This window comes from Hyperolius riggenbachi, chromosome 3, assembly GCF_040937935.1.
Source record: "Hyperolius riggenbachi isolate aHypRig1 chromosome 3, aHypRig1.pri, whole genome shotgun sequence".
NCBI classification, from domain to species: Eukaryota; Metazoa; Chordata; class Amphibia; order Anura; family Hyperoliidae; genus Hyperolius; species Hyperolius riggenbachi.
The window spans coordinates 205,997,180-206,024,813 of NC_090648.1; positions in this window are offsets into that span (position 1 = coordinate 205,997,180).

Consider the following 27,634-nt stretch of genomic DNA (forward strand, 5'->3'; position numbering starts at 1 on the left):
GCTGCAGGCTGCGGAGGAGTGAACTGGCGCGGCGTCAATTAGACACCGCAAGCCAGTTCATCACTTGGGGGGTTCCACAATCTGGTGGTGGGGGGGTGGACATATTTCCCCCCACCGCACGGCAGCGCCCCATGCAATCAACTGGTCAGCCTGGTGGACCAAGCCTCCTGGAGATTAGCCTCCCTACTTTCACAATTTCAGGTAGACGGTAAATATATTTATATATGCTAGATGAGTGACGTTTGTTTATCACAACAAATGTTCCCTTTTGAACAGTTTACAGCTGATCAAGAAATTGCATTATTGTCAAATAAAGAATACCAGTTTTTATACAGAGCTCTGTATGCTGCTTGGCTAGTGTTAAATCCCTTAAAGGGACACTTAAGCCAGGAATAAAAAATCAGTTTTACTTGCCTTGGGCTTCTGCCAGCCCCTACAGCTGTCCCGTGTCCTTGCAGTCACTCACGGAGCCTCTGGTCCCCCGTCGCCAGCTAGTTTAGTTTTTGCTGAAAGGCCCAACAGGCCAAGCCACATGTATATTTCTTTGCATTACCGTCCGCTATAGCGTCTGTGCAGGTTGCTATTGATGACGGGAACATGAAGAAGGATATGCGTGGCCAGGCCTGCGCAGGTGCAGAAAGCCCACCGACTTTCTGTTAGGGCCTGTCAGCAAAAACGCAACTAGCTGGCGTCGGGGTACTGGAAGCTCAGTGAGTGATTTCAAGGGCATGGGATGTCTGCAGGGGGCTAGTAGAAGCCCCAGGGAAGTAAAACTGATTTTTTTATTCTTGGCTTAAGTGTCCCTTTATGGTCCATACAAGCGGCACAGTTTTTCAGATGATTTTTTCATGGCAATCTTTTTTTGCAATATCACATAACAACGTTTAACACAAATTATTTAAAGGTTATTTTGCGATGCAGGCCACCCATGGCAATAATTCATTTTTAAACAACCGCCCTGTTGGATCATATGATGGAGGATCATTTCGATCCCCATTGACTTTTGTGGTAATTTGCCACAATTGTGTAAACAATTGTTCACACGGTAGTTTGTTTCCAAGGTTACCAACAATGCTTGCAAATTTGTCCAGGTGGATCAGGAAACGATCGTTCGTAGGTGGATATCCCCAAACTATCTGGCCGTGGGTACATAGCTTAGAGTGTACCTGACATGGGGGAGAAACAAAAAATGTATACATACCTGGGGTTTACTCCAGCTCCCTCCAGCCTCATATCTCCCTTGCCAACATCCTCCACTGTCTGCAGCCTCCACAACTGGCCCCAGTAAGTCACCCAGTCGGGGCTGTGCACGCTAACTCATCTCGCTCCCATCGCATGAGTGTTCTGTGTCTGCACAGTAGTACTGCGCAGGCGCAAATCGCTTTTGGTGGCGGGAGTGAGACAAGGGAGCACGCGTGCGGTCTGGACCCACATATGCAGTTGACCCCAGACCGGAAGGCTTTCTGGGGCCAGTTGCAGAAGAACCAGGAGGCGGAGACTGTCAGCGTGGGAGTGAATAGGCCGGAGGGGGCTGGAGGTAGCCCTAGGTATGTATACAGTTTTCATTTTCCCCATCTCAGGATCACTTTAAGGCTATGTTCCCACTTCAGGTGAAAACGTATATGAATATGATGTGTTCACACTTGTCAGTCTGAAATGGGTCCATTGGATGTTCCATTGCAGTAAGCGGACTGCACTTCTGCGATTTTCCTGGACAGGTGGATGTGTTTCCCATATAGACTATGGTTGAAACGCATCCTCCTCGATCTCTAGGCAGATCACAGTGGATCATCAAAGTAGACATTACAGTGTCCGCTCCTGCTGGCCGTACATGATCCGGCTGCAAATGGGAACCCAGCCTTAATGTATGAGACATTTTGGTGTTGGTCCCAGATATGATCAGTTTATGCTAAGTCAGGGGTTAGATCCTTCTGGCTCGATTTGTAGTAAAAGCAAAATCATTCTCAGAGGAATGGAGAATAAACTTTAAAAAGTTTACATAACTTATCACAATTATTCATCATAAGGTTACCGGTTTACCCATTTCCTTACTGTGTAGACATGCATAAGAGAGTGTACAACAAGATCTGCAAACCCCTGGTTAGGGCCATATAAGTTATATGGGTGCTAAAACCAGTTTGATGGATAGTGCCACCACAACAATGCAGATCAGAATGTATAACTGAAAAAATAAACAATTTATTGCTTGATTAATATGTCCAATATTTCAGGGCCTCTTTCTAAAGGAAATATAGCAAGCCCGGCCTGTGCTCTAAACACTCAGCCTACCAATGTGTGGTGCATGCATGGCTGCAGCAGAAAGTGCTTTCTGCTTCAAACCCACACACTACAATGTTTGGAGCCCGGACTGTGCTAATTTTGTATTTCCTTCAAAACGGGGTCCTTGGAGGTCCTTAAAAAATGGATATATTTATTGTGTAGATCCTACAACCTCCCCAACTTCACCAGCAACTCCCCACATCAGGCCAGACTATAATGAAGTACTGGGCGATAAAGCAACAGCACACATCACCCTACATCACAAGCGAATGTCATAATTAATAGCCATGGAGTATGGAGAACCACTCTGTTGCTGTGCAGTGCTTCCTCTCTGTTCAGTCCCACAGAAGTATTGCTGAAAAGTATTCAGAGCATGGGCTCCATATAATTAGCCCTAATTATGCCATTGTATTTGGCCACTATGATACATTGCTATTTCTGGAAAATATAACAGTACAAACATACATTTAATTTGCAAATCTGTTGAAAAGGATGACTGTAATATCATACTTTATTAGCAATATTGATGATACAATACGGAATGGCTTGTAAATGCATTTTTCATGAAAAAGCTAAGAGAGTCCCTGATTTGCATGCGTAAGTACGGACAGGCCTGTACAGTAAGCCACTCCTGGTTGAGTGGCTTCATACTACTGCGCAAGTGTGGCCAACTGGCCATACTTGCACATGCACAGAGTGGCTGCATTTGTATACGGATTGTTAAGTCCAGGGTAGGTTAGCACACCATAAGTTGATCTGCAGGAGTATTTATTCCTCAATGCATACGTCAACACAACGTTTGACGGGGGGTCCACTTCATCAGAAAGTGTAGACACACCTATGCCTCTGGCCCCGAAACAATTGTCAAATGTTGTGTTGACTTATAGGATACCTTACCCCTTTTAAAAATTCAAAAATGGGGGGAGCAGGCATGTGCAGGGGACTCTCCTCATGCTCACTGCCCCCCCCCCCTTCTCCACTATTCCCCTCTGTTAAGGCCTAATGTCCCCCAAACCTACTTCTAGGCCTGCAGGGCCGGTATGCACTGTGCACTGGTCCATGGCAAGGAGCGCTCTGCTACTACATAGTTGTGACATAGCGTGCATATGCAGAGCGCTCCCAGCTGCAAATCAACTTATGATGTGGTAACCTACCCTGGACTTTACTGTTTGTACTGGGTGTTTGCTTTGCACCCTGGTTATGTACCCAACCTGCATATGGCAAAGGTGTTCCACTTCCAAACTTCCTATTTCATGTACACGGATTGGATCATGACTGCGAAAAAATATCCAACAAGCTCTTATTGGATAAGTTCAGAGGGACCCTGTGCAGGAACGCTGGGCTCATGGATGTATTGGAAAGCCTTTAGACTATCCACAGGCTTCCCTCTACTGAGGCAAGTATCAATTTTCTTCTTTCTTTTACTATACAGTATGCTGCTTTCTGCTGCTGAATCAGAGATGTACAGTAGGTAAAAGGCACCACTGCTGATTGATCAGGAATGGTAGTTTGGATTGAAAACTCCAAAGCTATTTCCACATTCTTTTAGGCTATTCCACAACGCTGCAATTTTGATTCACATGTAAAGTATTTACTTTACATAATAAAATGAAACTAATTATAGTGGCAGCTTTTGGGGGTCTTAAATACATGCTATGTCGGTATTTGCTGAGCCTCCAAATAACAAATTAATTAAATACAGCATAGAAAAGCATTTCAGGTTTATCTGTGTATTTTTGTACACTCAGCCAATCACAATGATAATATAAACAAACTGCAAGCTGCAAACTGCATTACCCTGCAATTTCTCATTATTATGCAAAAATCTTATATTCACAGCAACTGTCCCATCTATTTATTGTTGGGTTACTCATCTGGAAATTTTAATACTTTCTTCAGGGGCAGGGCTGGCAATAAAAAATAGATCTATATATCAAACCTTTAACACCCAGCTATCATCGTGTGCCATAATACAGATGGAGTGGCTATCAGCTCTGTTTACTGTGAGACTTTGATGCTGCATCTTGAAAGTATTGCCATGGACAAAACAGGTTTATCTATTTAACATGAATTTGCAGTAACATTAAAACATTTAGCATTATTTAATAGAAAAAAACCATAGGATTTTTTAAATTATTTTTTAGGGGAGTTAGGCTTTACATGAGGAAACATGAAGGTGCACAGATATATGTCTGACACAACAGGATGTTACTAGCCCTGCAGGTAGTTTACAAAGACTCAAAGAAGAACTCTTGAAAATAATGTAATAAAAAAAGTGCTTCATTTGTACAACAATTATGTATACATGATATAGTCATTGTTTTTCTATTGTAAAATCTTTCCTTTCCCTGGTTTACATTCTGACATTTACCTCATTGTGACATTTTTACTGCTGGCAGGTGATGTCAGTGGAAGGAGGTGCTGCTTGCTTTTTTGGCAGTTGGAAACGGCTGTAAACAGCTGTTATTTCTCACAATGCAACAAGGATCCCACAGTGTGATGTCAGAACCATGGTCCTGACATCACACTGTGGGAGGGGTTTCACCACAATATTAGCCATACAGAGCCCCCTGATGATCCGTTTGTGAAAAGGAAAATATTTCTCATGGAAAAGGGGTTATCAGCTACTGATTGGGATGAAGTTCAATTCTTGGTTACTGTTTCTCTTTAAGCTGAATAATCACCGTGGCAATGCAGGAAGGTGGATCCAGCGCCATCCCACCACGACAGGCATTTCCCAACCCATCTTATTGCCAGCAAGTATGCTCAATGTCCTGCTACGTTGTGCAAAAAGCGCAAATGGGAAGTAAAACGATCGCTGTACTTTGTGCAGAGTTGGCGGGCATCTTATAGATCCAATCCGCTATGACTTTATCGCCACACGTCGCTAAACGTCATTCACGTGATTGTGTGCCTGTACTAATGTTGAGAGATTGTTCTTCATTCAAAAAAATCACTGGCCATCCAAAAAAATTACGTAGTGGTTATTGGCCTTAAAAAAAACTGATCTTCAAATTTGTGGTTGACAGTCTATTGTCTTCTCTGAGATATACAGAGAGAAACATGTGCAATAAGTAGCAGTGACGTAACTACCAGGGAACAGAGATGAGCGAGAACACCTGACGGACTCAATTTTTTTCCTCGAGTTCCAACTGTTCCACAAATTTTAAAGAGAAACTCCAGTGAAAATAATGTAATAAAAAAAGTGCTTCATTTTTACAATCATTATGTATAAATGATTTAGTCATTGTTTCCCCATTGTAAAATCTTTCTTGTCCCCGATTTACATTCTGACATTTATCACATGGTGAAATTTTTACAGCTGGCAGGTGATGTCACTGGAAGGAAGTGCTGCTTGCTTTTTTGGCAGATGGAAACAGCTGTAAACAGCTGTTATTTCCCACAACGCAACAAGGTTCACAGACAGGAAACTGTCAGGACCATGGTCCTGACATCACACTGTGGGAGGGGTTTCAACAAAATATCAGCCATGCAGAGCCCCCGATGATCCATTTGTGAAAAGGAAAATATTTATCATGGGAAAGGGGGTATCAGCTACTGATTGGGATGAAGTTCAATTCTTGATTACGTTTTTTTCATTAAGTGAATCTATTTTGCGAACTCTATTTAAGTCAATGGGCAAAATGTAAAGTTTAATAGCAAAACCCCTATACATGTTACAACTACCAAATTTTCTAGGTATGTGTAGGAGAACAGTGGCAACAAGAGGAAAAAAAAGTTCCAAACATATACAGTATACAGTACAGTATCCTTATGATCTATCTCTCCCTATCTGTTAATCTCATGAATTAGTGTGAGAGAACGCGGAAAAGCTGCCGCGTGTGCTGCTGAGGAGGCGGCTGATTCCGCGTCCAATGCGGCGGTTTGCACGCGGAAACGTGCGTCTGGTAACAGGGCAGGACGCGGAAAAGCTGCCGCATGTAACAACAGTAAGGTGGCTGGTTCCGCGTCCAGCGCGGCGGTTTGCACGCGGCAGCGTGTGTCTGGTGTGGCTGAGTCTGTTAGTGCACACAGGCTTAGGAATACGCGCGCGCACTGAGAGGCAGAACTCTTATACTGGGCAAGGAGAGATCAGCTGATCACACCGATCAGCTGACTCCAGAACAGCTTACTATTGTTTGATCAATTAGGGGTGGTGCCGGAGAGCACTACTCCATATATAGTTACTGCTGGCCAGTCTCAAGTTGTCTGCCGTTGCGAACACTACGTGGAAGCACTCAGATCTTAGTCAGATCCAACAGTGTGTTTGAACCAGGTGGACCTGGGAATTCACACTTAGCCAGATTACTTGTACTGTTATTCTATTTATGCTTAGACTAGTTCCAGGGTGTAGAGACCACGGACCTCACACCCAGACTAGGGAACTTGCGTTATCTATCTGTTATTCATCAGACTAGTTCCAGGGTGTAGAGACCAAGGACCTCACACCCAGACTAGGCATTGTTGATATCTGTTATGACTTACTGCTTTCCTGACTATCCCTTTGATCTCTGATTCGGTACCTCGCATATCTGATATTCCGTTGCCAGACCCTGCTTGCCTTGAAAACCGAATCAGCCTTCTGTCTTTGTACTTTATCTGTCCGCGTGTTGCCGACCAGGCGTGCTCGACCTCGAGAGCTATCTCTCCTCTCAAGAGATAGTCTCCAGATCAGATAGTGACATCCACCTTCAGGTGTCACTCACTCTCTGGTCCTTCCTATCTCCAGCCTGACTCCACCCCTGGGAGAGTCTCAAGCTGCTGGAAGGTTCCTGTGCCCTCAAGAGCAGTATTCCTTTACTGCCTATGATCACCTGCTCAGCAGGTGCATTACTCAAAGTACTACTGTTACACTAAACACTCACATACCTATAGGTGTCCAGAGGTTAGCAATATATCTGTATTATCGGTGATTTTGCAGATCATCAATAATCAGGTATATATCTGCATTCTTGGTGATACTGCAGATCACCAATAATCAGATTCTCTCTGCGGGCTGACACCGATCGTTACAATTAGCTCTGCTTATTGTTAAGGTGAAAAATTAGCAAGGTGAGAAAATTATATAGTTACGTTTAGTGAATCAGCCACAAGGGACCTGATGCAGAAGACTCCAGTAAAGCCACTTTTGGCATTTCTAGTGCAAGGGGAGCACAAGCCATTGACCCATTAGCAGCACATGCATTACTGGGTTAACGCATGCATTGCTATGGTAGTGTGTGGGGTATCGCCTGTTACCATAGCAACGCACACCTGGCACTAATGGATTAATGCCTGGAGACCCGTCCCCCCCCCCCCCCCCCGCACTGGAAACAGTAAAATTGCCATGCACCCCCATCCAGCTCAGACTCCATTTTTTTTCCCAAAGGAAACAAACAAAGACAAACTTTGTAAACCCCCCCCCCCCAAAAAAAAAAGCTAGAGTTACACTTTGTTTCTGCAATTTATTTGCAACAATTAAATTGTCAGCTCTTGAGATATAAATGACAGTTCCAAATTAAATGATTTGCTTCCTATTTGTAAAGTGCATCTGTAACTATAGCATGCATTTATTTCTCAGTGTTTTTATGCTATGATGCACACCGTCTTTTATGGAGACATGCCGTTAGTTTTGTCTTTTCCTTTCCAAGGAATTTGTTGCTGGAAGCAGCACAGACACATGTACGGGTACATCTAACAAGATTTCATGCCTCACCAATCCATGCACTCTTTAGAAAGGGAAACTATTAACAATGGCAATGCGCCCTAGAAAGATATGCTGGTATCTGTATCAGCTAAGGGCATCGAGATGGAACAAAATCATTTACTATTTAGGTGTGAAGCATTCTTTTAGTTGTGCACATTTGACAGTTGCTGCATTTAATATGGGCCACTTGGGAATACAGACCAGATTGTATGTCAAAAAACATATGTCGCATTAAATAAGGCTTACAGGCATTTTCAGTTTTTCCCGGTGGCAAAGTGTCATGCCAGGGGCTGGTCTTTCTACCAGGGAAAAGCCGAACATAAGCTCTACAATTCCCCTAGATAGCTACCTATATTTAATGAAGGTGTGTTTTCTCCTGCTGGTGCATAATTACATTTTCATAAACACAGAGCAAAAATATCCCGCACTCGTTCTTTGAAACTTGTTAATGTATCATGCGCTCCAGAAGTGAAACTTACCCATACTGTACTTCATATCAAAGTTTAATTTATTACAACAAAAGGGAATATTATACGGTTATCTTTCCTAAACTTGTCCTCCTCGTGGTCTAACAAAAAAAACTTTTTTTGCAGGTAATCTCACATATGGACAGGTGGGGTTATTAGAAAAGACAAGACAAATAACATTTAAATCGCGCTTTTCTCCTGGCGGACTCAAAGTGCCAGAGCTGCAGCCACTAGGGCGCGCTCTATAGGCAGTAGCAGTCTTAAGGTGCCCATACACCTAACGATTTTCCTGCCGATATACAGCAGATTCGATCACTGTAATCGAATCTGCTGTGAAATCGTCGCGCAAACGCTGACAGAACGATCGATTTCCATCCGAAATCAATTGTTCCTGTCAATTCCCGTCGATCAGTTTGGAAGATTTTTCTTGATCACCGGTGGGTCGGGAGTGCATCAATCGCGGCGTTCGAATGCCCGACGACCGACGCAATACAGCGGCAATACATTACCTGTTCCGGCCGGCGCGACTCCCCCGGTCTCCGCTGTCTTCTTCTCCGCTCCAAGCTCCAGGGCTGCAGCTTCACTGAACTTCCTCTCCCGGCAGGACGTTTAAACAGTAGAGCACCCTCTACTGTTTAAACTTTCCCTGGACAGGAAGTTCAGTGAAGCTGCAGCCGTTCCGGAACCCAGCACGGAGAAGAAGACAGCGGAGACCAGGGGAGTCGCGGCGGCCAGATGAGGTGATGTATAGGAGGCGGGCAGGTGACGGCGGCAGCTCCACAGATTGTGATCGGTTTCATGCTTAAATCAATTCACAATCTGTTTGCAGTAAAGACAGCCATACGATCCCTCTGTGATCAGATTCGATCAGAGAGGGATCTATCTGTTGGTCGAATCTGATGGCAAATTGACCAGTGTATGGCTACCTTTAGGGAGACTTGCCTAAGGTCTCCTACTGAATAGGTGCTGGCTTACTGAACAGGCAGAGCCGAGATTCTAATTCTGGTCTCCTGTGTCCGAGGCAGAGCCCTTAACCATTACACCATCCAGCCATGTGGGCTAACTACCTGTGTGGTTTTCCACACGACATGCACTGTTGGTGAGCATCAAAGGTAAAGTGAGAGGGATATAGTGGCTGCCATATTTATTTCCTCTTAAAGGACAACTCTTTCTGCCTGAAAGAGTTAAACATCAGGTATGCAAGTGACAGTTTCTGTCTGGGTCGGGACCGGGTCAGACTGGGTCAGACTATAGCGTAACCCTCAGTGATACGTAATTACAGCCATAAAACATTTTCCTGTCAGTAAATGGCTTCCGAGAGCAGGAGAGAGATAAAAAGAGTCAATCATTCATAGATGTGAGCTTTAGCATACTTCAATGAAGGTGTCAATGAGCAGAGACAATGAAAAAGTAAACACTTAAAAACTAGATTTAAATATAAAATAAAACTGTGGGGTATCTAAAAAAGGTCATTTTTAGAAGGAGGAGGACAGATATAATTGTTTTTCTTATCAGTTTATTTTCACCTTGGGTGTGAGATTTGTCCTAACATTAAAGAAAGTTTGAATAGTATCTATCTTCACTCTATAGAGTGGTGAATGTCACTAGGGGAAAATCAGCAATGCCATAATTTATTTATTGGTTGCATTGTAGTTTTATGACTTTCACAAAAAAATGTAAATGTTAATTTACATGTTGAATAGATTAAAAAGCACACTTAAAAACATATATTATTATTTAATATTTATAATTTATATAGTGCCAACATCTTCCACAGTGCTGTCTTGTCACTTAGCTGTCTCTCAAGAGGGGTAGACGATGTAATCCGTACCATAGTCATATGTCCATCATAGTCTAGGACCAATTTAGGGAGAAGCCAATTCATTTACCTGTATGTTTTTGGGACATGGGAGGAAATTGGCAAGCCTGGAGGAAACCCACAGACACACAAGGAGAACATACAAACTCTGTGTAGATAGTGCATGATAGTGCACTAGCTAAGAATTGAGATGGGGACCCAGCCTCCTCAACACCTGTAAATTGAGAGGGCTATCCACTACGGGGATCTCATCAGATTTAATAAGAACTATGGGAGCCCCAGGAAAAGGCATACATGTTGTCCCAATGTTGGTCAGTTGGGCGCCTAGAGAAGCCAAGAGATTGCTCTCCCTGCGCATGACAAAGTTTGGAAATGTAACAAATATATTCCCCTACTGAATACCTAGCCTTTCCTCTAGGGTCATAATTTGGGGACCGCCTATTGCCAGCACCGGAAGTAAAGTGAAATAACATTAACATTATATACCATTACACATATATTGCAGGCAGTGAGTGCCAAAAGGACCTACTATGCAGGAACAGGACTTCTAGGAAAAAAACAAGTTTTACCCACTGCATTAAAAAAGTTTGATTTGCTGCTACCACCATCCCTGTGATAGATATTTGTGATAACAAGACCCAAGTGCTACAACATCCGTATCTGCAGTGCATCTCATTTGTTTACATTTCTGCCAGTCAACTGATTAATACACACTCTTTTTAAATTATATTTGGGCTTTATTGTGCAAATAACTGTGCAATTTTAATCAATCTTGGATGTTAAGCCGCATCTACACGCGTAGATGCGGCTCCGATGTTCCTTATCAATCGAGCCGCTAATGCAGCTCGATTGATAAGATCTGACAGGACGGATATCCGCACCGCCAATTCCCTGCTCGCTCCCCACGAGGGGACAATGGCAGGGAATTGAGCGGAAGATAAGCGGCTCTGGCGGGGACGAGCGGGGAATCGAATCCGGCGCACGCGCGGCAAACGGGGATGCGGCGGGCACGCGCGGGGACGCAGAAGAGGCGATCCAGCGGCTAATCGAGCCGCCGGATCGGAGCCGCATCTACGCATGTAGATGCGACTTTAGGATATGTTGTTTCACCCGCAATTTGCGCTTTGCTGATTGTCGGCCATCAGCTAGGCACTGCTGCGTGAATAATCTTAGAGGATTACTCACACTGCAGTGATTGCGGCTCATTTGCAATTTTTGATGATCACAAATGTGCTGCATGTAGCATTTTCCTGCCAATTGCATCGCATTTCTTATTTACTAGAATGAGAATTGTAAAATGCAATCGTCGAAAAATTGTAGAATACCATATTACAAAATCACAATCGCTAGTCGATTGCCATCATGTTTTGCGCTGCAGAATGTGAACGGGGGCCTATCTTACAGCAATGTCTTACAATGTTCCCACAATGCGCACATTCCTTTGTGTATTTCCTCAGTAGTGCGTCAGAATGTAGGAAGGTGAGCAGAGCTGTGCGCTACTGGACACCATGCCCTTTATGCTTGCCTTACAAATTCATATGCTTGTGCTATGTTTCTGTTTTGTTTTTTTTAATAAAAATATGTTGGTACTGGTGTGCTAAAAGCTTATGTATAAACTTTTGTGCAATTTTCTGTAAACCAATAATGAAATTAATTGGGTAAAATAAAAATAAAAAAAACTAATACATATTGGTTGGTTACTACTCTATTGGCCTTTTTATTGTAGTCCAATAAATAAATTAATACATAAATAACATTTCTAGCTTTGGCGTTTGTGGTAAAATGAAGATACATCTTTGACATCAATAGCCAGCTACATTGCATGTCCACTTGTGCTTCAGCTCTTGTACTACCCTAAACTACTCTGAATATTTTTGGGAGAAATGGTAAATAAACAAACTAGTAACAAAAGGGACTTTGGGGAAAAAAAATAGTGGAATTTCCCAGCTTTTTTTTTTGCAGAATTGCAGAATTGATATGGAATGTGTTATACACAATTGGAAAACAGAAATAATTAATTGTTACACAGAGGTGTTTCAGAACCTTAAAAATGCCCCTGAGGGCATACAAAGTTATTTAAAACAATTTATGAGGTGTTTCAGGCATTGGCAGGCAACATGACAAGTAGTGTTCTATTTGGTTAGTTTTTGACCAGGGGCCATGATTAAGAATGATGGGTTTGCTATTTGTATTGCTTTGCTAAAAATGATATAATTTCACCACTGCAAGCTGAATCAAAGCCTTATTATTTTCCAATAGTGTGAGGGTATCATACTTACCCCTTTTCTTTCCTGTCTCCTAGCATGCACATGGTCTTCTGCACACAACCGCTCCCATCTATGGACTTATGCCATTGGTTGAAGCCAGCACCAGCACATGTACACTTAAGGGTCCACAAATGCATTTGCAAACTTTGGAGTAAATAATGCACATATGTGCCAGATTTGCATTTCAAAGTTCCAGTACCTACACAGGTGGCAGCACCCACTACCTATTGCTCTGTCAGCTTTAGGCATTTTTTTCTCACCCAGTTCCGTGGATCTGACACCTGATGTGATCCCTGCTTGCCTAACTAATCTTTGATCTGCTTCTCTTGTTGCCATCCTGCCTTGCCTGTCCAACCTTGTCCTGATGCTCCAGATGTGACCTCAGATTGGGACCTTGACTCCTCCTGCTATCTACCAGCCCTGACCCCAGCCTTTGATCTTGACTACACTTCCTATCAACAAGCACTCAACTTGACCTATAACTTTAACTACACTTTTATTATTAATATTTAGTATTTCAATAGCACCAACATCTTCTGCAGCACTTTATAGAGTACAGTATATATTGTCATGTCACTAACTGTCCTTCAGAGTAGTTCACAATCTAGTCCCTTGTCATATGTCCATTGTAGTCTACTTCCTGCTTTCATGGAAGCAGACATAGGGGTAACATCGTGTGTTTTCAAATAAATTGCTCTGCAGAGGCAGCCACCGGACACAACTGAGAGATCAAATTACAGCTGTGACTAGTCACAGATAAGGGGGAATTAGGCTAACCTTTCTAAATACATAGAGGGTGCATTTCTCTATATTCTCCTCCAGTCCTGTGCAAGAGTTCAGGTCCACTTTAAGCAGCTGACTAGCTGTGTATAGCAATATCATATATAACTTTAATTATACCAATGCACCCATAGCAAGAAAGTGTAATGACCAGGGCAAAAAGAAAAAGTCAGCTATAAATTATAAAAGTGATTTCTGCTAATCACACTGCACAGTGCTGGCAAACAGCTGGTTGAATGTGTACAGTAATATGACAAAACACTCAGAAGTAATTTACACTAAACTCCCAATCACAGTGAAAAAAAGCAAAAACTGTGTAATTAGACAGTGCTAGGGTAAATGATGGACAGAAATGCCACTGCAGATACCAGCAAACCGTTGGCTCGCTGTTCACACTGTACAGCTGTACCTCCAAATAGCATTGTGGGGAGACACAATCCGCAAGTCACAGTAAAAGAACAACTAAAGCTTTAACTAGCCTGTGATCTGCTTGCTTTCTTGCTGGCTAGTTGATATTCAGAATCTCCCCTTCCATACCTTTTGATTGTGAGCTTGCAAGGGCAGGGCTCTCTCACCCTTTTGTGTTTTGAAATGTGTTAATTGTTTGTACCTTGCAATCTGTTATACATTCATGAATTTACATTTATCCCTGTAATTACCAATTCTGTATGTTTGTTCGTATACCACTGTCTGTATTAATATGTACCTCATTTGTTTTTCTTACTTTGTACAGCGCCATGGAAAAGGTTGGCACTTCAATAATAATAATAATCTCTCTGCCTCTCTCTCTCTGCTGATAGTATCAAAGCTCTTCTCAATCTGTCTCCTCTCACTAACTGCTTAAAGGGAACCTGAACTGAGTATTATTATTATTTATTGTATTTATAAAGCGCCAACATATTACGCAGCGCTGCACAATAGATAAATGGGTTAACACACAAGGTAGAACATACAGGAAACTCACAACAAAACAAATCATGCAAATGATTTGATAACAATACAGTGTCATAGGTCAAAATAAAAATTATTTAAAATGAACACATGATGTAGCTGCAAATTAATATTACATACTAACCTCACCACCAGTTCCTCTAGAAAGCTCACTATTTTCTTCTTACAGTGATCCCTTCCAGTTCTGACAATATTTTGTCAGAACTGAAATATACCAGTTGCTGTCAGTTATATATCAGCTGCTGTCAGTTACAACTGAATGTGCAAGCTAATGTCCATGTTTCCCTATGGCTCAAGTGAGCGATATAACAGATTAACAGTGTGCTGACCAGGAAGCTGTTATGGGATAATGGCCATTTTCAAAATAGAGGACAGAGAATCCCATCGATCCCAGTGGACAAACAGGACGCAGGAGAGGAGAAGGAGATTGGTGAGCAGACAACATGGGAGGTAAGTATGACCTGTGCATGTTTATTTTGACTTTTTATTTTCAGGTTCTCTTTAAAAGACACTTGAAGTCAGAGGACATGCTAGTTGCAGGGCATGCTGCTGATCTTTCTGGCTTCAGTAGTGTCTGAATCACACACCTGATACACGTATGAGGCTAATCCAGTCAGGCTTCAGTCACAAACATCTAATCTGCATGCTTGTTTAGGGTCTGTGGCTAAAAGTAACTGAGGTACAGGATCAGCATGACAGCTAGGTAATCTGCATTGTTTAAAAGGAAATAAATATGTCAGCCTCCATATCCTTCTCATTTCAGATGATTTTCTGCCATCCTGTGATGTAGAGAGGAGGATGGATGGCTAAGGCATGCATTGCGGCCTATGCTGGTGCCCAAATTACCAGGTGTATCAGGTGCTCATTCTACCTGCTTGGATATTAAAGCACACCTGAACCAAGCCAAAAATGTGCCTTTTACTTACTATGGCCTTCCTCTAGGCCGCTGTAGTGTGTCAGGTCCCTCAGCATCCTCTGATTCCCCCTCATTCTCCTTCTGCTATCTGTGACTGGAGCATCAGTTACTGTAACTGTGCTCTTATCGTCAGAAGCATTCTGCACATGCATGGTTCATTCTTTTGAGAACACTCTCATGCATAGTTGGTGCAGCAGGAGCCCCAGTTTCAGATATTTCTGAGCTGGCAGAGGGGGAACAGAGAAACCCAGAGGATGCTGAGGAACCTGACACACTATGGGGGGCTGGAAGAAGCGCCAGGTAAGTAAAAGTCGCATTTTTTGGCCTAGTTCAGATGTGATTTAAAGGGAACCTGAAGCAAAATATATATGGAGGCTGCTATGTTTTTTTCCTTTTAAGCAATACCAGTTGCCTGGCTATCCTGTTGATCCTCTGCCTCTAATACTTTTAGCCCTAGATCCTGAACAAGCATGTAGCAGATCTGGTGTTTCTGATACTTATGTCAAATCTGACAAGATTAGCTGCATGCTTGTTTCTGGTGGGATTTAGACACTACTGCAGTCAAACAGACCAACAGGGCTGCCAGGCAACTGGTATTATTTAAAAGCAATATGGCAGCCTTCATATACTTCTTACTTTCGGTTCCCTTTAAGTTCCCACAAAATAATAAGGTAGTCCCGAGTTCTGTTTACACTTAAAGAGACACTGAAGCAAAAAAAATAATTGATATAATGAATTGGTTGTGTACTATGAATAATTACTAGAAGATTAGCAGCAAAGAAAATATTCTCATATTTTTATTTTCAGGTATATAGTGTTTTTTCTAACATTGCATCATTTTCTAATATGTGCAGATTACACAACACTCAGCATTCAAAATGATTCTTTCAGAGCAGTCTGTGAACTAATGACCTCTCCTCTGGCAGAGAAAAAGAAAACAGTTGAGATAATAAAAGTCAGATAACAGCCCTCTCCACGACTTTGAAAGTCGTAGAGATAATGGCTTTTTTGCATAGAGATACTGGAGTTTCTTAACTCTTCCTGTACTAAAACAATTAGACTGATGTGTCTGATCTTAATGTTTTATTTCTTAGCTGTACTACACATACAAATCATAATATCATATTTTTTTTTCACTTCAGTGTCTCTTTAAAAATGGAACGTGTTTGTTACATTTGTGTTACAACAGAACACTGATCACAAAACATTCCATTCTACTATGATACCTGGAGCAGCTCTTCCAATGTTGTCCCTGCAGCTGCCTCCTCACCAAGATGGTTATATACTATCTTGTGCATATAGTTACATAGTTTTTTGGTAGGTTAAAAATAGACATACGTCCATTAAGCTCAACCAGAAAATGAGGTACAACACCAGCCTGCAAATTCACATTTTTGAGTTGACTGTAGGAGGGGAGGGTGAATAGACACCCTGCAATGAAAAAGCACAGAGGAACTTTTCCGGAAGTTCGGTTTGCCCCCATAATGCATCATGAGGGTCAACTTTGACCCTCTACATCAGGGCTTTTCAATCTTTTCACTAATTGTACCACTTTTATCACCTGAAAATTTAGAAGTACCATCCGTGGGCCTGCGCAGTAGAGTGGACCCGATCAGGCTCGGCTGTTTCCATCAAAATCAAAGCGGAGAGCTGCTACGGCGTATGCGGGTGTGCTGACAAGCAGATCTTTGGGCGTCTTTTGCTGGATCCCCTCTACTGTGGAGGAAGGTGGAAGCCTCTTTAGCCCCCGAGGTCCTCGCTGTGCTGCCCTGCAGAATAGTTCAGACCTCAGATCAGCAGTAACCCGACGGTCACTGTGCACCGATTGCCTGGCTGTCTCTTCACCACTGATCTGAGGTCTGAAGTATGCTGCAGGGCAGCAGAGCGGGGAGCGAACGAGGGGAGCTTAACTTTGCGGAGGCAAGCTGGGATGATGACAAGTGGCAGACAAACCTGGTGTGTACCACCTGGCCAACAGCAAAGTACCACTGGTGGTACGCGTACCACAGGTTGAAAAGCCCTGCTCTACATCACAGTCAGCAGGCACATTGTAGCCAATTAGGCTACACTCCCTCCTGGAGCCACTCCCCCCCTTATAAAAGGCAGACAGCATCAGGCATTGGACTCACTCGTGTGCCTGTAGTAATTAGTGAAGGGATAGCTGCTGCAGACTCTCATAGGGAAAGCTTAGTTAGGCTCTTGTAGGCTTCTTAGCTTGCTCCTTGCTGATTCTTATTGCTAAAAAAGCACCCCACAACAGCTCTTTTGAGAGCTAATCTTGTTCTTGTGATCTATTTTTCCCACTGACACTTGTGTTGCATAGACAGACTTGCTAATTCCTACTGTGTGTGCCACTGCCAGGCCCAGCACATTCAGTGACTACTACCTGTGTGGGTGACAGGTGCACATTGTAATACCCACTGCATATACCTACCTGTTGCTCACTGTGCACACACCCACCTACATGAGCGCACGCAGTGTCACTGTGCCTGCCTGGTACCTGTCTGTGTGTGACAGGTGCACATTGTAATACCCATCACTGCATATACTTACCTGACAGTCATTGTTGTTCTATCAATGAGCTACCACAGCCCGGCGACCATATGGGCTTGAAAACCGCCACGGCCTGCACTCTGGCCATGGTGCGCACCAGTCCAGCACGGCCGTCACTACACAAACAGCTGTTTGCGGTGCGTTGCACAGTGAGTTTGGTGTGTCAGTGTGAAGCAGTACTCTAATTACACTCCCTGATTGATGTATACACATGCAAGATTTTTTAAAGCACTTTAGGTCTGCAATTTAGCATTCAATGTGATTTCTGCCCTTAAAACGCTGCTTTGCCTCAAATCCAGATTTTTCCCCGGGACTTTTGGCATCTATCTCACTCATCCATGCAAAAACTCAGATGTTAGACCCCTTGAAACATCTTTTCCATCACTTTTGTGGCCAGCATAAATGTTTCTAGTTTTCAAAGTTCGCCTCCCCATTGAAGTCTATTGCAGTTCGCGGAAGTTTGCGTGATCCGAACTTTTTCTCTATGTGCCACACAAGATTCCATACAGTAGTGTAAGGAATGGTGGTACTCACAAAGGAAGGGTTCAGGAGGGACAACCAACCACAGGAGGCAGGTGCAGATGTATAACCCGACTCCACTTGTGTATCCAAGGCAAACTGGATCCAGTTGCACTCCTCATGTAAAAAATACCACTGGTCCTGGTGATGGCAGAACCCCAGCAAGGGCCAGGGGATGCCACTCGGAAAGAGGGTAAACAAGCACAAAGGGGAGGAGAAGAGCCACCCAGGGGTATAATAAAACATTGTCAAAAATAAAAACCAAACAAATGAGAGAAGTGGCCAGTGCATAATAAAGTTCGTTTTTTAATATAAATTTTGTCTTCATTCGGGTAAGCCATCTCATTCCTTTCCTTTATTTATTTATTATTATTATTTTTTTAACTAAGCTTTATTATACCCCTGGGTGCCTCTTCTCCATTTTGTGTTTCTGAGTTGAAGTAAGGGAGGAAATACTGTATCTATTACATTACTGCAATTTTGTACTCCACATTGCACCCAAATAACAAATGGCTGGAACCCTAAAATGTTCAACTATTTTCTTTCCAGGAGTTGCACCAAAATGTAAATATTTGAAAGTTTTTCTCTATGTCAACAAAATTCCATCCTTTTTTATACATCGTTCCATTGTGAACTAGTAGTCCAATAATTTAGTATTTATCAAAAAATATAATTTAATTTATAAAAATTGACAGCATTTGTATTTCTTAATTAGTAATAATTGTCTTAAATAGATATGCAGAGATTCCCATTGTGGGCAGCCTTAAAAAAATCTGATTTTGATAAGAAGCAAGATTTGAATCTGTGGACTGTATACTTTGCTGACCAGTGATCGTATTAATCTGCATTGCAGCACCTTTTCTGCATAAGCATGATTTGTTCAGACAAAGATGAAGGTTAACATAGTTTAAAGATGAAATATAGACCTTCTTGTTCAAAATCACAGTGTTGCAGTTTAATTAAAAGAATTCTTTAAATAGCTGCCCTATCCAAGGTAATTAGTATGCATAATTTATGCTTTGCTTAATACACAAGGGCAGAAGCCTGGATAATAAACTCAAATTAACCTTAAGTGGAAAAGATTGAATGGCCACATATTTATTTAGCTTAGGTTTGCTACACTGGAGAAGGTAAAGAGGTGAAATTCTGCTCTTGTCCATTAATTTTCTTGGAAGAGTTGTGTCCGTAGAGGGCAAACACACTGTGCACATATGTGCAGTCATCAAAGGTCATTTATACACGTAGGAAACTAGGGATACACCATCTACTCTGGGCAGCACGGTGGCGTAGTGGTTAGCTCTCTCGCCTTGCAGCACTAGGTCCCTGGTTCGAATCCCAGCCAGGGCACTATCTGCAAAGAGTTTGTATGTTCTCTCCGTGTCTGCATGGGTTTCCTCCGGGCACTCCGGTTTCCTCCTACATTCCAAAAACATATGGATAAGTTAATTGGCTCCCCCTTAAATTGGCCCTAGACTACAATACATACACTACATAATATAGACATATGGCAATGGTAGGGATTAGATTGTGAGCTCCTTTGAGGGACAGTTAGTGACAAGATATATATATATATATACACTGTACAGCGCTGCGTAATATGTCGGCGCTATATAAATACTAAATAATAATAATAATAATACTCTGCCCTGTATCATGCACTTTTGTATCTGTACCTGTTTTCATAGGTTCGGTAACATTTTTGTGTGAATAGCTGTGCATACAAGAATAATAGTGTTTTACAATGTGTCAGAAGAACTGTGTCAGCGTTTCTTTTTTTTTTTCTATACATTTTGTAAAAGGAATCTCTTTTTATAATGAAAACTTGCGTTCTCCAAAAATACATTAAAACTAAGTAAATAAATAAATAAAACCAGTAATACATAGTACTATAAGTGCTCAGTTGGACATAGCACTAAGAAGCCCTGAATTGTGCACCGATACTGAGGTCACAAAATGGTCTGGTGGGTCAAGATGTAAGACAGCAGTTGAGTCCCAAACCATGTGTGTTCCTTATATCCATGCTTTTATTGTTTAGTCCTGAAAATGTCTATCTGGAACCATCTTTATTTCAGCCTAACTGTAACCGAGATTTTCTTTTTCTTACTGTATTGGCTTTCTATGCATGTTACAGTTTGGTCCTCGGTCAGAATCTGAAAGAGGACGAGTAAACCACAACTGTAACTTCCACTAATGGGGATTCTCTGCTAACAGTTATCAAAGAAGTTTTTTTTCACATTCTGGAAATCAGCTTCCTTTTTCTGGGAAAAAAAAAGAGAAAACATTTTCATTTGTAGGTTAGGGAAGTTCCCTGCAGCTATATTGGAACTATTCATCTGTCAAAAAGGCAACACACTGGAAAACAAAGGGTGAGAGCGAGGAGGCTTCCTTCATTTACATAGCACTGTGAGTACATAGTCCTGTCCATGACTGTGCTCAGGACTCAGGAGCTCACAATCTAAGCCCTACCATAGTAATAATCTGTTGTTTCTACCATAATGCAAGGTCAATCTGGGGTGGGAGGAGCAATTACCTTATCAGCATATTTTTGGGATGTGGGGTGAAGCAGAATGTCCAGAGAGAATCCATGTTCGCAATTAAACCATCAGTGCGAGTGTCATACAGAGCAATGTTTCTCAATCAGTACATTTTGGAGTAGCTAAATGTGGAAATTAAACACCAGTATATGGTTATATAAAATCAAAGTGATAGTTTGGGCATTGACATTCACCTATACATTAGAGATGACCCAAACGGTTCCCGGCAAACTTCGGTGGTTCGCGTGCGAACTTGAACTTTTCCGGAAGTTTGATTGGCCCCTATAGTGCATCATTAGGATCAACTTTGACCCTCTACACTACATCACAGTCAGCAGGCACATTGTACCTTACACTCCCTCCTGGAGCCCCTGGAGCCCCCCCCCCCCCCCCCCTTATAAAAGGCAGGCAGCATTAGGCTTTTCACTCACTCCTGTGCTGCCCTGCAGTAATTAGAGAAGGGAGAGATGCTGTGCAGAGACCTATAGGGAAAGCTTAGTTAGGCTCTTGTAGGCTTCTTAGCTTGTTCCTTGCTGTTTCTTATTAGTAAAAAAAACACCCCTCAACTGCTCTTTTGAGAGCTAATCATGTTCTTGTGATCTATTTGTGTGTGTGTGTGTGTGTGTGTGTGTGTGTCCCGCAGACACTTGTGTTGCATAGACAGCCTTGGTAATTCCTACTGTGTGTGCCACTGCCAGGCCCAGCACATTCAATGACTACCTGTGTGTGTGACAGGTGCACATTGTAATACCCATCACTGCATATACCTACCTGTTGTTCACAGTGCACCCACCTACCTACGTCAGCGCACGTAGTGTCACTGTGCCTGTCCGATACCTGTCTGTGTGTGACATGTGCACATACCCATCACTGCATATACCTACCTATACTAATTTTTCTGCTGCATGTACATGCCTGCCTAATTTTTCTGCCTGCACTGCAGCTGCAACAACAAAACAAAAGGCATGTACATGTGCCAATTCCCGTTCATGATCATTACCTTGCCGCGGTGAAGGGGCTTGCGTATCATAATGAAGCAATGACCAACGGCTATATAAGAGTGTCGGGGGGGCACACCCATGATAATAAGGTCATTGCTTCATTGTGGACAGACCAAATTTGATCAGCTGGACAGTCACTGTTCTGTCATTCAGCTACCTCAGCCCAGCAACCATATGGGCTGGAAAGCTGCCATCACCTGCACTCTCTTCATGGTGCGCACCAGTCCAGCACGGCCGTCACTACACAAACAGCTGTTTGCAGTCACTGCATACCTTTCACTGCATCTTTGACTGCACATTGTATTATACCTGGCAGTCAGTGCATTCCTTTCACTTGAATGGATGGCAGACTTGCCCTCCATAACAGATTCTCGTTAAATGATTTAAAGTTGATTCATCTCATATACAGCAGGGCCTCGAAAGTCCTCCTGTATTGTTATTTTTGGTCATTACCTCAGGATGTGCATGCCATGCCTGCTGCCTTCCTTGGATGTGTGGTAGCCATTCCTTCTCCTTTGCCCACAGCGTGCCTGCTGCCTTCCTTGGATGTGTGGTGATGGTAGCCATTTCTTAGGCTCCTACTCCGGACCGGAATTGAACCAGGATTCCCCGGCCATTACCCGTGGTCACCATGCTACTGAGAAAGTACCATTGAAAGTTTCACACAGTTGAATGAATGGCAGACTAGCCCTCCATAACAGGGATGGTCGTAATCAGCCAACTTTGCTACGCTGGAACTACGCGTAGTTTTACGCAATTACGCTTTTCCAAACTACGGCTCCAAAATCAAATATTCGCTTCGTATGCATTTCGTAGAATACGCATTAAAATACGCAATTACGTGTAGTACAAAGCATAGTGTATGCGGATGCTTATGCACGCATGCAGAAATATTTATGCATTAATCCCTGTTTAAATGCTTATACAGGCAACTCTTCTATGCGTACATTCCCCTTTCCAATGCGTAAATTTGTAAGCATACAATCGCACGTGGAAAATTAGACGCGAGTAACACATTTGTAGTTCACTACGCAATACACATGTTAACTACGCATAGTGGGTGTAAGCTATGCGTAACTGTACTTCGCTACGCGTAAGTTCAAAAACATAGTTTTGAAACTTCACCTACAAACTACAATGCGTAGATGCGAACTACGATGCGAAAATTCGCACTGGCGTAGTTTCTGCTCATCCCTGCTCCATAACAGATTCTCTTTAAAGGCAAGTGATGTCATCTCTGGCACACAGTGTTGGGTCAAGGGTTCATCTGACCACAGATGCCTGGTCTGCAAAGCACGGTCAGGGCAGGTACACTACTTATACAGCAAATGGGTCCTTACTTGGATGTGTGGTGGTGGTAGCCGGTTCTCAGGCTCCCACTCCGGACCGGAATTGAACCCTGATTCCCCGGCCATTACCCGTGGTCACTCACAATGTCAGACTTGCCCTCCATAACAGATTCTCGTTACAGGTACTGAACAGCCAGCAAAAAAGGTAATTTTAAAAAAAATAGATGTAAGCTTTAACAATGGTAGAGAAAGAACCATCGAAAGTTGAGAAGGCAGTGAGACATTACCTGATATCACTGAGGAAGAGCAATCTCGCCATGGTGTGCACCAGTCCAGCACGGCCGTCACTATACAAACAGCTGTTTGCGGTGCGTTACACAGAGAGTTTGGTGTGTCAGTGTGAAGCAGTGCTCTAATTACACTCCCTGATTGATGTATATGTTACGGCCAAAACCAGAAATCGGCCAATTCTAGAATTGGCCGGCTGTTTCTAGAACTGGCCGATTTGACGTCGGCCAAAGTCCAAAATGCTGGGAATTTCTGACATTGGCCGGCCAGTTCTAGAAATGGCCAAAGTCAGTCGGCCAAAGTCCAAAACGCACAAATCCCAGAACATCCCGGGTCCTGTCCAGCACCATGAATGGCACTCGGAACTTCCCCACTGCTCTGAAAGATACAGCATAATAATGTTTTTAAAGAAAAGCATTTCTTTGTTTCACCTGATACAAATCCTTCAATAAACCTGCAGTGTGGCTATTTTCTTGCTTTCATGGAAGCAGGCATAGTGTTAACATCCTGTGCTTTCGAATTAGCTTATCTGCTGCTGCAGTCAGGTGACACAGGGAAGAGATCAAATTACAACTTTGATTAGTCACAGATGAGAAGGAATTAGACAATTAGACAGGCTAAACTTGCTCAATACATACAGGAGGCAGTTTTCCTTCTGTCCCGTGCAAAGATTCAGGTCCACTTAAGGGCTTTTGTGCCTGCAGCGTGAATGGATGTTCTGCATCTGTTAGATCATGGCACTTTTAAGAAAAAGCAATGCCTCTTGACTGAAAAGCTGTACCTGGGGCTTCCTCAGTGCACCCATAAACTCCACGGCTGGCTCAGCTTTGCTTCCTCTCCTCCATGTTGGCGCTATGCCCCCGATCAAAGCGGACCTGTGCAGGTAAAGCAGCTGCAGCCGTCAGTGTGAAAGGCAGCCCCGGGCCCTGGAGAGAAGACAGAACGTGGAGATGGAAGGTGACGGGGAAAAGACGGAAGGCGGAGGAGGAAGCCAGCAGGAAGAAGATGGAGAGAAGGATTGAAAGTGGAGAATGAAGGTGGTGGGAAAGCGGCTCCAGTCGGTGCTATTTCGTTGGCAAACCGGCAGCAGGAAAGGCATCTCTGGGTCCTGAGAAACAAGACGGAAGGCGGCAGGGAGCAGTTATGTGACAGAAGGCAGAATTGAATGAACGGGGAATTGGACAGGCACAAGGGAGACCAACGGGGAATTGAAAAGCGGGGGCAGCGGCACAACATGCAGGCAGACGAACAGGGAATTAGACGGGAGACAAACAGGGAATTGAAAAGCAGGGGAAAGCGGCACAACTTGCAGTGAAAGGAGAGCGGGACAGCACTTCAGAGGAGAGCTTCGGGACTTGGCCGGCCACATTTAGTCAGAATGCGTTCTGGCCGGCCAAAGTCCGAAATTCTGCAGCCGTTCTTATATTGGCCGCATGAGCTGGCCACTTCGCGTTGTGACCGGCCAGAACCCGAAGTGGCCATACTTCGGGTTCTGGCCGTAACATATACACATGCAAGGTGCTTTAAAGCACTTTAGGCCTGCAATTTAGTATTCAATGTGATTTCTGCCCTTAAAACGCTGCCTTGCGTCAAATCCAGATTTTTCCCCGGGACTTTTGCCATCTATCCCACTCATCCATGCCCCCCTCCAGGTGTTAGACCCCTTGAAACATCTTTTCCATCACTTTTCTGGCCAGCATAAGTGTTTCTAATTTTCAAAGTTCGCCTCCCCATTGAAGTCTATTGCGGTTCGCGAAAGTTTCCGCGAACCAAACTTTTGTGGAAGTTCGCGAACCCGGTTCGTGAACTCAAAATCAGAGTTCGGGCCATCTCTACTATACATATGCAAAAGGTAAGCAGGAAAAAAGGGCGCTGGCGGCTAGTTGATGAAGAAGGCATCACCATACACTCTAATGCAATGATCATTAATACGGCGAATAAAGCAGAAAAATGTATGCCTGATAAATATCGTTAACAACACTAGAACATTAAAGTTTTTGAAGTGCTTTGAACACTTTTTCTCACATTTGCAATTTGCACGCAATATTTAACCACTTCAGCCTACAGTGTCGTTTCACCTTATGCATCCAAGCAACGTTCACCTCCCATTCATTTACCAATAACTTTATCACTACTTATCACAATTAATTGATCTATATCTTGTTTTTTCCGCCACCAATTAGACTTTCTTTGGGTGGTACATTTTGCTAAGAATTACTTTTTCCTAAATGCATTTTAACGGGAATATTAAGAAAAAAATGGAAAAAATTCATTATTTCTCAGTTTTCAGCCATTATAGCGTTAAAATACTACATGCTACCATAATTAAAACCCACATATTTTATTTGCCCATTTGTTCCGGTTATTACACCATTTAAATTTTGTCCCTATCACAATGTATGGCACCAATATTTTATTTGGAAATAAAGGTGCATTTTTTCAACTTGCGTCCATCACTATTTACAAGCTTATAATTTAAAAAAATATAGTAATACACTCGCTTGACTTGCATATTAAAAAAAGTTCAGACCCTTAGGTAACTATTTATGTTGTTTTTTTATAGTAATTTTTTTCATTTTTTTTTAATTAAACATTTTATTTGGGGTTTTTTGGAGTGGGGAGGTAAACAAGGGTTTTTAAATTAAATTTATTGTGTATATAAAAAAAAAATATGTAGATGTAGTTTTACTACTTTGCCACAAGATGACCACAGTTAGTTTTTGATTTTCCGTCCTGAAAGCAAGAGCTCTCGCTTGCAGGAACAGAAGGGATGACGTGGGACACAGAAAAATCGTGGCTTTCTGGAGAAAGCCGTTGGTTTTTCTTAGGGGAAGACAGATCAATTAATGGGATCTTTATTCCCATTCATTGATCACAGGGGCAGCGAATGGTGGCAGGAGCAGGCACGGGAGTGCGCATGGCCCCCCAGCAGCTGTGTAGTCTATCTGGATGGATATATCCGTCCAGATAGACAGAAGTGGTTAATAAGTGTGAACCCTGCCTTACTGACTTTCACTAAATTAAATCGCAGGCATCACTGTTTTTTTCCTATGCTGAAGTCTAAACTCTTGTCTCTTCCTTTCACATCAAATAAAAAAAAAATAGCTTTATTGGCATGACCAAGATACAGACATACAGATGTTGCCATAGCAAGGAGAAATGGGGGACATGGAAATGGGTGAGCCTGGGGGTTGGGGGTGTGATAGGGGTACAGTAGGCCTTTCCAGAATTCTTAGTTTTTACCACTGCCACTAACTACTAAATCCATAAAAACAATAATGCCTTTACACTTCCTAACAAAAAGAGTGACTGGATAATTTAAGATTGCTTGCTTGGGTAGCCATAGGACTTGTAAAGTGTAGGCCACCTGGCTAAAATCAATGGGGGGGGGGGGAGGGGTTCTTTCTAGCAGTGGCTGGTTAAGGGCTCTCCCTCTGACACAGGTGACTTGGGTCAGAATCTTGCCTTTCCCTGTGCAATCGGCCAGCAGCTATTCATTGAGGAGACCTTGTGCAAGACTCCCTAACACTGCTACTGCAAATAGAGCACGACCTATTGGCTGCAGCTGTGGCACTTTGAGTCCACCAGGAAAAAAGCGCTATAAAAATGTACTGTGTCTTGTGTTATAAAGATAATGATGTGATCAAAGAGAAAAAACATTTTCAGAAAGCATGGCAGATGTCAGTGTAAATAAAAAAAAACACAAGCACACAAACATTCACAGTATAAAGTTGAAAGTATAAAATTGATTTTGGATGTTTTGCTATATCATCCATACTGTATGCCTGTACATGAGAGCTTCCTAGTTTTTTTTGAGTATTTTAAATTGACAGTCATGCACCTGGGTTGCTGAAACACATTAACTTACCCAGTAAATTCCTGAATAACAGTCGCCATACTGTATCTAAACAACTATCAGTTAACAATAAGCCTTAAACTGTTTATTTGTGGTGTATCATTAAAGAGTAATATACTAATCAGCACCTGAATAAGATACAAAAAAGGTGTCTGCATTTTAGCCACCTAACTTGTAATTCCTGTATAGCCATGGGGTGTTTTAACATAATGATTAAAGGAATTCCGATCAGAAGGATTTTTTGCCACTAAGTAATGAGTTCCAATAAAGAAGTCTCTATTGAGTAAAGTTGCTTATTTATGTGTAGAACACAGAGGCCTCTTACATGTGATGTAGGACTGCATGCTTGTTGGGCAACTCAGTATCCTGGCCACCAAGCCATTCTCTAGCCGCAACTTAATGCATCCAAATGATAGTATTTGTAGCCC